The sequence below is a fragment of the Manis pentadactyla genome, chromosome 2 (genome assembly GCF_030020395.1).
Source record: "Manis pentadactyla isolate mManPen7 chromosome 2, mManPen7.hap1, whole genome shotgun sequence".
NCBI lineage: Eukaryota > Metazoa > Chordata > Mammalia > Pholidota > Manidae > Manis > Manis pentadactyla.
In genome coordinates, this window is record NC_080020.1 from 152,212,864 (window position 1) to 152,224,880 (window position 12,017).

General features: G+C 37.1%; 1 protein-coding gene across 4 annotated transcripts in view; it reads left to right on the forward strand.

Moving 5' to 3' along the window:
- Positions 1–12,017, forward strand: part of AFF3 (ALF transcription elongation factor 3) — a 507,786-nt gene that overhangs the window by 216,702 nt on the left and 279,067 nt on the right. The window lies entirely within an intron of this gene.

Below are 12,017 nucleotides of genomic sequence, written 5' to 3' on the forward strand. Positions count from 1 at the left end.
TCATTTAATTACCTCTTAATAAATTACCTTACCTTCCTCTAAAATAAAATGACCATCTATCCCCCAGCCTATTTCTTAATCTTCATTTAAAAACTTTTATTAATTTTGTAAAATGCCTAGAAACATACAACCTACCAAGACTGAATCATGAAGAAATAGAAAATCTAAACAAACCAATAACAAATGAGGAGATTGAATCAATAATGAAAAATATTCCAACACACTAAGTGTGGCTTTAGTGGTGAATTCTACCCAACATTTAAAACCCATTTCAAACTTTTTGAAAATAATTGAAGGGAAAGGAACACTTCCAGACTCATTTTACAAGGCCAGAATTACCCTGACACTAAATACTACCAAAGCCAGATAAAGACATAATAAAAAATCCTCAGTAAAATATTAGTAAACCGAATTCAGTGTCACGTTATGAGGATCATACACTATGACCAAGTGAGACTTATTCCTGGTATACAAGAATAGTTCAACATTCACATCAATAAATGTGATATGCCACATTAACAAAAGGAAGAATAAAACTCATGTGAACATCTCAATAGGTGCAGAGAAAGCATTTGACAAAATTCAACATTCCTTCATGATAAAAACTCTGAATAAATTAGGTGCAGAAGGAATGCATCTCAATTTAAGGAAGACCACATGTGACAAGCCCAGAGCCAACATCATACTCCATGGTGAAAAGCTGCAAGTGTTTCCTCTCAGATCAGGAACAAGACAAGAGTGTCTACTCTCACCACTCCTATTCAACATAGTACTGGAGGTCCTAGCCAGAGCAGTTAGCAAGAAAAAGAAATATATTTCCAATTCTGGCACTCAGCATGTTATCATCTTTATTGTAGGGACCAGGTGAGTGGAGAAGAAAACAGCCAAAGATATTCTGCTTATAAATCTTCAACTTATGCAAAAACAAAATGCTGCTCCAGGCCAAAGATTTACCAGGTGTCCTGACTTAGGGAACAAAAGGCAAAAGCGATAGGAGGTGGTGAGCTGTAACTTTTATGTGTTATGTGCATTTGCTTCTGTGGATTTTTCTATAATTAGTTTGTAGCTTCACAGCTGCTTATCATGCCAACTTGTTTTGCGTAAATTGTTGTTATTTATTCTCTGTATTTTATTTATTATTCTTTGTATGGGATTTGAATAGTTGCTAAAGACAGTCAAGACTGCTAATCAGTCAGGAGATAAAGTCATTAGTCAGAAGCAATAGATAGATGAATGTGAAGTAAAAGTTTTGGGGAGAAGTTTTGTAAAACCATTTAGCTTTCTGCACTGACATTAATGGCCATGGCAATATGCATCAATAACTCCTTTGCTGGCTGATTTGTAGACATAGCTAAAGAGCAATGTAGATTTGAGGATTACTGGAAATCATTGACTGCATACACATCTATTATTTCTATAATTTGTGCATTTGTTAGGGTTTCATCTATAATTTCTTTTGTATTGCTATGTTTAGGGAACTTAAGCATTTGCCAAATGTTCCTACTGCTTGACTTCCTTTGGGGTTCTTCCTAAACTATTCATCAAGTTGTTTAAACATGCTTTGTTTATGTTAAAAAGTTTTCTATGATACAGATACGAAGACAGCTTTAGCATTTAAAATGTGTCCCCCGGACACTGACCATGTGAGGTAATACTGATTTTTACATATGAGTTAATATTGTTAATCCAGTAATCATCTATTCGGTTCCCACTGTAGCCACAAGATATTATATGAAGCTATTTTATTGAAGGAAATGAGTTTTTTGATTCATTTGGAATTCCAAGGATTATAAATTTATAATTCTCTAGGCCTTTATACATTTTGTAACTTCTACTAAACACTGGAGTTGGATGAGTTATGAACCACAAAGCAACAAGTGGCCTACAGGCTGCTCTTCCATCTGACTGGTTGAAATTTTTATCATCAGTTCTTTACTTGATTTTCTGGACACACATCTCTGCAATGCTGGCCAGCCACTATGTCTGGTGCAAGTGGCCTATCCTTGGACAGATGCCGGAAAGTATTTTCTAACTGAACTCTTCTGTGATTGAAATAAACTCGCTTCTCTGGTGATAGGTGTTCTTTGTTACGCAGTAGGGCATAGCATCTCTTGATGACAGTGTGAATGACGGCTTTATAAATGTCATTTTAAAAGTTAGGCTACAGTAAGAAAGACAAATACCATATGATTTCATCTATGTGTGGATCCAAAAACAAAACAAAGTGAACAGAACAGCATATAGACTCACAGACACTGAGAAATGACTGGTGGTTACCATGGGGGAGGGGCTGGGGTGGGTGGGTGAAGTAGGTAAAGGGGGTAAAGAGGCACAAAATGTCAGTCATAATATAAATCAGTCATGGGGATGAAAGTACAGTATAGAGAATATAGTCAATGGTTCTGCAACATATTTCTGTGTTGACAGTAACTACACTAGTTGGGGTGAGGATTTAATAATGTGTGTAACTGTCGAATCACTGTTGTATGCTTGAAACCAATGTAATACTGTACATCAATTATACTTCAATAAAAATGATATTAAAAAAAGTTAAGCTAAAAGTTCAGGTCTCTAACCTATGTGGGGAGCATGGTAAATTTTGCCAACCTTAAACTTCTTTTAACTGCTTCCTCTAAAACCACACTGGCAGTATTAACTCACTCAGTTTCTTCCCTCTGTTCCTGATTTTTCCCAACTCTATAACTGTCATTCTGTCTTCTGCCTCTGGGAGTTTTCCTTTAGTTCTCTGTTCTTTAGAATTGAATCTAAGGCACTTCTCAGAAAATCTCTTTTCGATGAGACAAGGAAGCTTGCTCTCCCCTAAATGTATATTCCTCATTTCTTAACCTTGAAAAGTCAACTCAGGTTTGTCCACACAAACATTTGAACCCTGAAGTATTGCATCTAACAGCATTTGAGAACACAGATGTCACCCACAAAATTAGGTTTGAACTATGGCCCTTCTACATGCTAGCTGCAGGGCCATGAGGAAGTCCCCCTTCTACAAAATGTAAATAATAACAGTGGCCACCTGGCAAAATCGTGGTGACTAAGTGATGCGATGAATGTGAAACCCTTAGCTCAGTGCCTGGAAAACTGTGATCCTCCATGAAGTTAGCTGGTATTACTGAGACTGTGAGATCAGTAGGGATTAGCCAATAAATCTAAAATAAGATATGTTCAACAAGTTACATATAGTCACTGTATGCTCCCTTTTCTGGGACAATTGACTCTTAATCTTTCTCATTACATTAACTCCTGCTTCAGAAAGGGTGAAATGAATGTTATGATTTTACGCATGATTCAAGAAGCTGTAAACACCAAGGAATTTAACAGGAAAAGAAAGTTCTCAGATGAGAAAAAGAAACATGCTTTAGAAACCATGGGTTGAAGTAGAAAAATGCAAGCAGGACAATTTCTTTTTTAACCTGCTGTAGGGCCATATGGTTGCTGAATGTGTTGATGCTGGTTTTAAGATTCTTGAGTATTTTAAACTTGACATGTTATTTTTTTTAATGATTTCAAACATCATTTCTTTCTGAGCCTTTTCCCAGTGTTGCTGTAATATTGAACAGATGGCTCAGCAGCATTTACATTTGCATTTTGCAGTACTGCCATGTTATTTGCAAAATTTCTTGTCAAAAACCTGTGATTCTTTCTCTACCTTTTCAGAATGGCTGGGATGAAACTGTAAACAGGTTCTTCCCAGAGTCTTGGGGATGTGGGAGAAACTAGAATCCCATATTGCTGCTTCTTTTTCAATTTTATGCTGTTATATTTTTGGGTCTTATACCTACTGTTATTAGTATACTCTCTCACCTTAACCAGCCCCTCTCATCCCGCGACTAAAATTCCTTGTTACATCTTTGCTGTAGGAGGAAAAATGAGGTAACATTAGTGCTGAGTGGCATCTTGATGATTACACCAGTCCTTTCACTCTGTTTACTTTTCTAGTAATTCCTTGTCACTGTCTGAAATGGTCCTGTTCATTTATTTCTTGTGCAGCTCAACCATAGCATACAAGCTCCATGAAAGCCAGGGGCCCTCTCTGTTCACCTCCACCTCATCCCTAGGACTGGCTCAGTGCTGGGGCCCAGCCATCATCTGAGAGAATGAATGAGCGAATAATTTATTTACTTGTTTATTAATAAGGACCTGTCCAGATAACAGAATTCCTATCACAAGCGGAATATGAGTTCCCTGAATATAATTGCTCTCTCTAATCCTTTTACTTTCATTTTCCTCAGGTATGTCTTCAGGAGGGCTTTTCCAGGACTTTTTCTTGACAAGCTTCACTTCCTTGTTGTTTATGGTTGTTGTGGTGGTTTTTTAATAAAACATGACTGTGTGGCTATCAGTAGACCATCCCTCAGGAGGCTTGTTTGTTTTTGCTTTGGGGGCACAATGGGATTCGTGCCAGCACAAAGAAATTTTCTTGCCTTAGCAGATTGAAAAGACGCAGGAGGCAGGAGAGGATGTATTGATTGGAGCTGCTGTTGGCTTTTCCTTTTAAAGGTGTGTGATGATGAAAAATAAGCCCACCAAATCTCTATTAAAATTCTTTGATTTTCCCATTTTAACTGAGAGCTGCTCCGTGAACGCAGCAGGCCACAGCGTCTGTCTGCAGGCTCACTGGCTCACTCTCATCAGGTTTTGCCCTTGATCATCGTTGTTGCCAGCCCATGACTTGGGTTAAATATCTCCGTTAACTTCAGGGTAGGGACTAATCTAAGGCTTGTTCAGTTTTAGCCTTGCACATAGAACAAATAGAGGAAAATTTTAATATTGCAGGTGACACTATATCTAGAAAAAGGGCCATTTGCTCTAATTATTGAGAAGCGTTGGCCGGTTATTTGTCAGTAAAGTAAATTCTGTCTATCAGCTCAGAGGTACAGTGGGAGGTGAAGAAACACTTTTATTGCAACAACCATGTGTCTAGAAAGCATTTTAGGCTTCACTAAGTAGGTCTTTACAGATATTAGAGTTTCTGTGAAAAGGGTCAGGAGCTTCATCTTTACTGAATGAGAACTTTGATTTTTCTAAAGCCAGAATTACAAAAGGATTTTAGAAGCCAGGACTTTGTTGTGTGGGTTTGTTTCCCACTTCTGAGGCTAGATTTTGCCACTGGCAAGCCCATGAGAAGCCTCCAGCAGTGCTCAGGGTAGGAGATAAAATGATGTAGAAAGCAAACTCCAGTCCAATGTAGGAATGAAAACTTTTTTTAAAAAATGTTTTTCTGGCTTTCACAATACACAAAATGTTTTTTGAAAAACATTTATGCAGATAAGATTTGAGGAAACAGGAAGAGAACATAAAAGTCAGCAATTAGAATTCAGCCATGACCAATACGGTATTAGTTAAGATCAGTGAAAGGTGCGTGAGGTCCAGTGAAGGGATGGTACTTCATCGACTCCCTGTATTTCCCACTTTGGGAAAAATCTTACCTGTCTTTGCACAAAGTTTTATATGGGATGTATTTTCTAAGTCAAGGCTTTGCATTATAGGGTAAAGTGTATAATAAATGCTACCTAAGAGCAGTACTTTCCTGAATAAAGGGTTTAACCCTTTGTTTGCTGCAACCTAAGTAACCTCCCTCTCTGTGAAAATGAATCCTAATTATCATCATGAACAGCTAGCTATCCTCATTATGTTCCTATGGATGGCATCTTTTATAGCTTGCTAATTATCAGCACACAGAAGTGCTTGAAGTTAAATAGTATAAACAGTTGGAATCGATTTTCATGATGAATACTTTTATTGATTAATTGTTAATTAAAACTTCTCAAATCTCTACCCAATTAATTCATTTAATTTATTGGATACTGTAATAACTCTTACTCTATATTTGTAAATTGGTACTTTTAGAGTATTCTTTTTAATTCTCTTTAGAGGTTTTCTTAATATATAACTCATATAGTTTATAGTACTATACTAAACCAGGAGATACAGACATTTATAATTCAACATTTTATTAATCTAAAACAAGTTGGAAATGACTAATTATAGTCTGAAAATCAGGATATCACACTTAGAGGTGCAAGCTAATAAATAACTTCCATGCAGATAAGACCTTTCGCTTCTGGTTGAACATGTAATCAGACATACCCATTCTCTATCTGGATGGTTCTAATTGTGAAAAATAACTTTCACAAGATAAAATGATCCCTATATCCAACTAGTCCAAACTCCCATGTCTGGAATGAACTAGGATAAGTTTAAACTCTCTTCCATAACAGTGCCCTTTAGATATGTGAGACATCTAGTGAGGCCCATTTAACTCTTCTCCCCTGACAGATTTATCTCCACCTTCTCCAGCTATTCCTCAAATGCTCAGACCCTTCATCAGTCTTGCCTTACTTTTCTAGACTCATGGAGCTTTCAATTCAGCAGCAAAAGGAAATACTAAACACACTATTGGTACAAGGAGTAATAAGATTCTCAAAGTAGAAGGAAAAAATACTATCAGCTTATAGGTAAGAAAGGAGATAGGGACAGAGCTAACCTAGCCCAGGTCTTAAACTCTCTCCTGGTTGATAGAGAGAACATGCTCATCGGATGAACAGATTTCAAACATCCCCCATCCCACATTCCCAAGCCCCTTACCCTGTTCTAGCTTTTCCCCATATCATTTCAACTTCTAGTATACTATATACTTTATTTATTATTTTTTGTACCCTTTCATTAGAATCTAAACCCCATGAGGGCAGCAATTTTTGTCTGCTACATTTAGTTATGAATCCCTATCACATAGAACCTGCTGAACACATAGTAAGCACTCAATAAATATCTATTGAGCAATACTTACTCCTTAGGTATGGCTATTCAATTAGCTACCAGTCCATCTAACTTTATTAACAACCAATTCATACATTTCCATCTCACCTATTAGGAGGTCTTAGAAGACCTTTACAGACACCTTGCAGAAATCCAGATACATTATATTTAAGACCAGGAGAAATTGTAGAGATAACTTCATCTGGTCTTTCTGAACTCGTGTTGGCTTCTAGTAATCATTGCTTTTTTTTTTTAAGCACAAAAATACTATGTCATTCTGAAATAAAATAATTGTCCATATTTAGTGATCAGCTCTCACGTGGAAGACACTCTGATAAAATGCCTTACATGCATTTATAAATGAGTCCTCACATTTAGTAGGTACTATTATCATCCCTGTTTTACAAATGAGAAAGGGAAGGTCTAGACAAGTTAGATAACTTCTCCTGTGGGGACACGTGTGACAAATGAAAGAACTGAATTTGCAAAAGCCCATGTTCTAGGCTACAGCACCATCCAGCCTTGGGTGTGATTGTTGAGACTTTGGAACAAATGTAAGCCTGTAGTGTGGAGATCCTGCCTTGGGAAGAGCTAGAACATTTGCCTTCTCTTGCTATGGCTATGGTTTCTTCAAGGCGGTGGTTCTGTGACCACGTCAACAAGCTCCTTCAATGCCATTAGTACATTTTTTCTAGGGCTGCCATGTAAAGTAGTTCAAAGCCTTCTTTAATATTGTCACCTAATGGGGGGTGAATTCCCTCTTAATTTGTTCTTCTCATAACTTTGAGGATAGTTCTTGGTGTGAAAGCAGAAGCAAGACAGAAGTTGAATTGTGTTTTCTCTGTCATCTGTTGATGTGTGTTTCACACTGCTCTGTCTACCTGAGCAGCCTTTTCTTATGCTTAGTCTTCATGCCGCCTTGCAGGTTTGAAAGTCCCCTCTCTGGCTGTATGCTACATTAAATGGCCTTTATCTTTTATTCCTTTACAACTGTTATGCTTCTTGGTGTCCTTTTTCTGTAGCCTAAAGGAAGTAGTTTCTAAAAATCATCTACTTTCCCAGCGCTAGAATCAAGTCTGCAATCAAACATTGCCATTATTATGTTGGAAAAGAGGATTGCTATATAGTGATTTTTTTCCCTTTATCTGAAGGCCTTTAAGCCATAGTGTTAAATAGAAAATAACCTTGACTAATTTTCACTCACACTTTCTGACTTAATTTGACTGCTCTTGTTGGTGTTTCTCACAAAATGATCATTTTTCATTAAACTGTTCCAACATAATCTTGTTTGTGTTTTAATTAAATTTCAAGCCTCCCCTTTTTTTCGACACAGTCAAAATTTTCACAATGGTAAAGAGTTTCTTGCTGAAGTTTGCCTTATGATCAGCTCCATACTCTTCCAACCTACTGAGAAAAGCCAAAGAAGCCAGAGGTTGTCAAACCAAAAAGTGAGCTAAGCAAACGGTCTCCCCACCTCTTCCCGGGACCTTACACGTGGTGTGAGGTAGCATCAAAGAGGGGAGCTCGACATTCTGTCCAGATGGAATCTTGCCATAATAATCTCAGCATATTTAAAATGCGGTATTTATTTCTTATCAGATTTTCTGTTCTGTAAAGCTATTGTTCCTCTCTTGGCTTACGGCTGCAAGAGGTTTTAGGGCACTAGTGAGGGTGTGAAGATACAGAGACTGTCTTCTCTTTGGGCCCCACACAGAGGCTTTGGAAGGGGGATGGAAGGCATTCTGTTCTCTTCACGGTAAGGACATAGGACCTGATCTGTCGCTTCCCTTCCTGAATCGCCCAGCAGGGTTGCCAGAGGATAGCTTTATCTGGTGAGGTTTAAATGGAAATTCGGGAGTCAGCAGGCACTTCCTGGGGCCTTCTGAGGTCTGCTGTGATAGAAGAAAGGGCAAATGTATAGATTCATATTCAGGTTCAACCGCAGGTATGCCAAATTGCACAGGCGAATGCATGCATTCACGCTGCTGTGCTCTGGGATGCACAGACAGGTTTTGAAGGAGCTCAGCATTCTCTGGGAATGGAAAGGGAAAGATAAAGCCCTCTGCCACTCGCACAGCTCTCTGCCCAGTAGCCTGCTAATATTTTCCAAGACTAACAGTAAAGCTACACTGGGAGTGTCAAAAATAAAATGCTTTAAATGTGCACAAATTTTTTAAAAGAACAAAGAACAATATCTTTAAGTAGGGCTTTGTAGATACATTTATTTAAAGATATAAAACATTAAATATCAAACCATTCTCACCAGCCCATAAAAATATGTACCAGTTAGTTTCTTGCTCATGTTTTCCAGGACTACCTGCTCCCGCCTTTCAGGTAAGCCTTCTCCTCTGAACTCCAGCTGATTTCAGCTCTATGTCTTTATTCAGCACTTAGTTAAAGCATATCTCCTCAGAGAGCATACATAGAAACAGTTGATGTCAGGCACACATGCAGTGAAGTCTGCTCTGGGGATCAGACGGACCTGAGACCTATTTGGAAAAGTGGCATGATAATGGAGAGAAAGACTCATGAAGAGGCTTTCTTTTAAGGGTTTTAAGCACTTTAAAGGTTATTTGAGAATCTGTCCTTTATTTCTTCTAATAGAATGCTTAAGTAAAATTAATAGAATGTGTCGAATTGTCAAATAATGTAATACCTCTTTTGCCATTTACAATAGTCATTTCAGTTCATGGCTAAGAGAACTGATTAGCTGTCTTACTGTGGGGTACAAGTTAGATCAGTCCTAAGTATCTTTAATTGTTTAATTTCTTCTGCCACATTGATTTACTCTCTCCATCTTAAAAGCTTTTATATTCAGAATTTCATGATTAGAAGAGAAAACCATGTTCCCAACGATGACTTATAATCAAATGCATTTTCCCTGTACATTTACCTCCATTATTTAAGAAAAAAATGGTGATATGTTTTAGGAAGGCCTTTTCAGGAGCATTCTGCTACCTATAAATGACATATTATTTGTTATTAGATTATATAGATGGGGTGCAATAAGAGATTCAGGAAACTGTTAAAAAAGAAATGGTACATGTTAGAAGTCTCAGTGATGTCGGCCTGTCATGGGAGGGTAGATAACTTCAGATTGTCACTCTTGCCTGAGCCTGCCTGGGCTTCCTTGGCTAAAAAGTAATGACTACACAGTTTTCAATGAAAGAACGCAGAGGTCTTGAAGGGGTCTTGTCAGTGTCAGATTATAGGTGGGAACACTTGTTCGTTATTACTGTTCTGTGGTTTCTCTACCCAGCCTAACAGGACAGTCTGGGAGATGGCCCCAGTACACAGTACGTGGGCATTTTATTGAGACATGACCATGTGGAAAAGCACTCAATATCAATTAGCCATCAGGATGTACAACTACCGTCTCTGGTTCTAATCTCTTTATGCCATCAATAGATTTTTGACAGGGTCAGCATGCTGACAGGCCACTTAACTTTCTGAAAACCAAATGCACTTTAAACTGCAAGCCCTGATTGAGATCACTAATCTCATTACAAAAATAATAGTACAATTGAAAGACCTCATCCTATGGCTACGAATCTGATAGAAAATCAATTATTACCTCTTTGACAATATTGCCTGTTAATTGAAGGTAATTTCCAGATACCAAAATGGAGATGACTTGTTAATGGTTTCAGTACTAATGGGTATAAGCTTTGTTTTATTGAAGTAAACAGATCTTGATGTTAAAAGAATTTGTCCTTTAAGATAACCCCTGGGTTTGTCTTAACCTGGGGGTGACGCAAAGCCGTCCCTTTTTAATGTGGAAGACTAAATTTTTAAATAGTCATTTTTGGTTTGGGGTTGTTTTTTTTTCAGTATATTGGCCACTGATTGATTTATTTATTCAGCAAACATCATTGAGCGCCTACTATGTTGTACCACGTACTCTGCTAGGAACTGGTCATGAACACATACATGAGAGATACCATGTCCTCCATGAAATCGGCTGATATGGGTAAATGATAGTCATCAGCATTTTTCTCATTTTGTTCTTTTCAAGAAGTATTTGCTCATACAATAAAATCATATTTAAAAACTTACTGTGAAGGGCAATGGAAGGAACTGCTTAATGGGCATAGCATTTTCCTTTGGATAGAGTGTTTTGGAACTAGGTCGAAGTGATTGTGACTCAGACATTGTGAATGTACTAAGTGCCACTGAATTGCCGTTTTGACATGGTTAATGTTCTATTGTGTGATTTCCATTTCAATTTTTAAAAGTTCATGTGGTTTGTGGTTTGTTTCTCTTGATAAATTTATTTGGCTTCATGTTATATATTAAAGCTGGAGATAGTTTGAGAAGTCTAGTCTCAGGTTTTTTTTTGAATTTTTCAGTAGAATTTTTGAAAAATTTTCTCATAGGTCTTGAACATTTTTTATTCATTTATATATTTTTCTTGATTTTGTGGGTGGGATTTTTTTCATGTTTTTAAACTGTTTATTGCTGCCATGCAGAAGAGCTCTTGAGCTTTGACTGTTTAGTTTATATCCTATCACTTTTGTAACTGTCCCCCTTTATAATAAGAATAACAATGGGTTCTTCTGGTTCCTATAGGATGAAAAATCTGTAAGCCAAGATGGTCGCAGATTTACATATTTTCTCTAGTGATACAATACTTTAAAAGGGCCCTACTATTAAATATTAAACCATTTTTGCATCCCTGGGACAAATCCTACTTAATTCCCACTAATTCTTGAAATAGTTTATTGAATTATATCTACTAGTAATCTATTGAGAATTCTACATTTATCTTCTAAGGGATATTAATTTATTCTCTTATTTTAGGTTTTTATACCAATTTAATAAAATAAGTCCCATAGCTTTCCATTACTCTCTTCTCTGGAAGAGAATATATGGGAATTTGTTCTTTACTTGAAAGTTTGAAAGACTTCATTCTAAAACTATCCTGCTTGAAGCCTTATTTGAAGAAACTTTGTCATTTAATGTAATCTACATTCTCAGGCTTATAGGTCTAATCTCATTTTTCTTTCTTTTTTTTCTTTTTTTATTGAAGTATAGTTGATATACAATACTGTATTGGTTTCAAGTACACAACATAGTGACTCAGTAGTTATCTACATTCTTAAATCCTCACCCCAACTAGTGCAGTTACCATCTGTCAACATAGAAAGATGTTACAGAACCACTGACTATATTCTCTATGCTGTACTTTCATCCCCATGACTAATTGATATTATGATTGAGATTTGTGCCTCTTTATCTCCCCT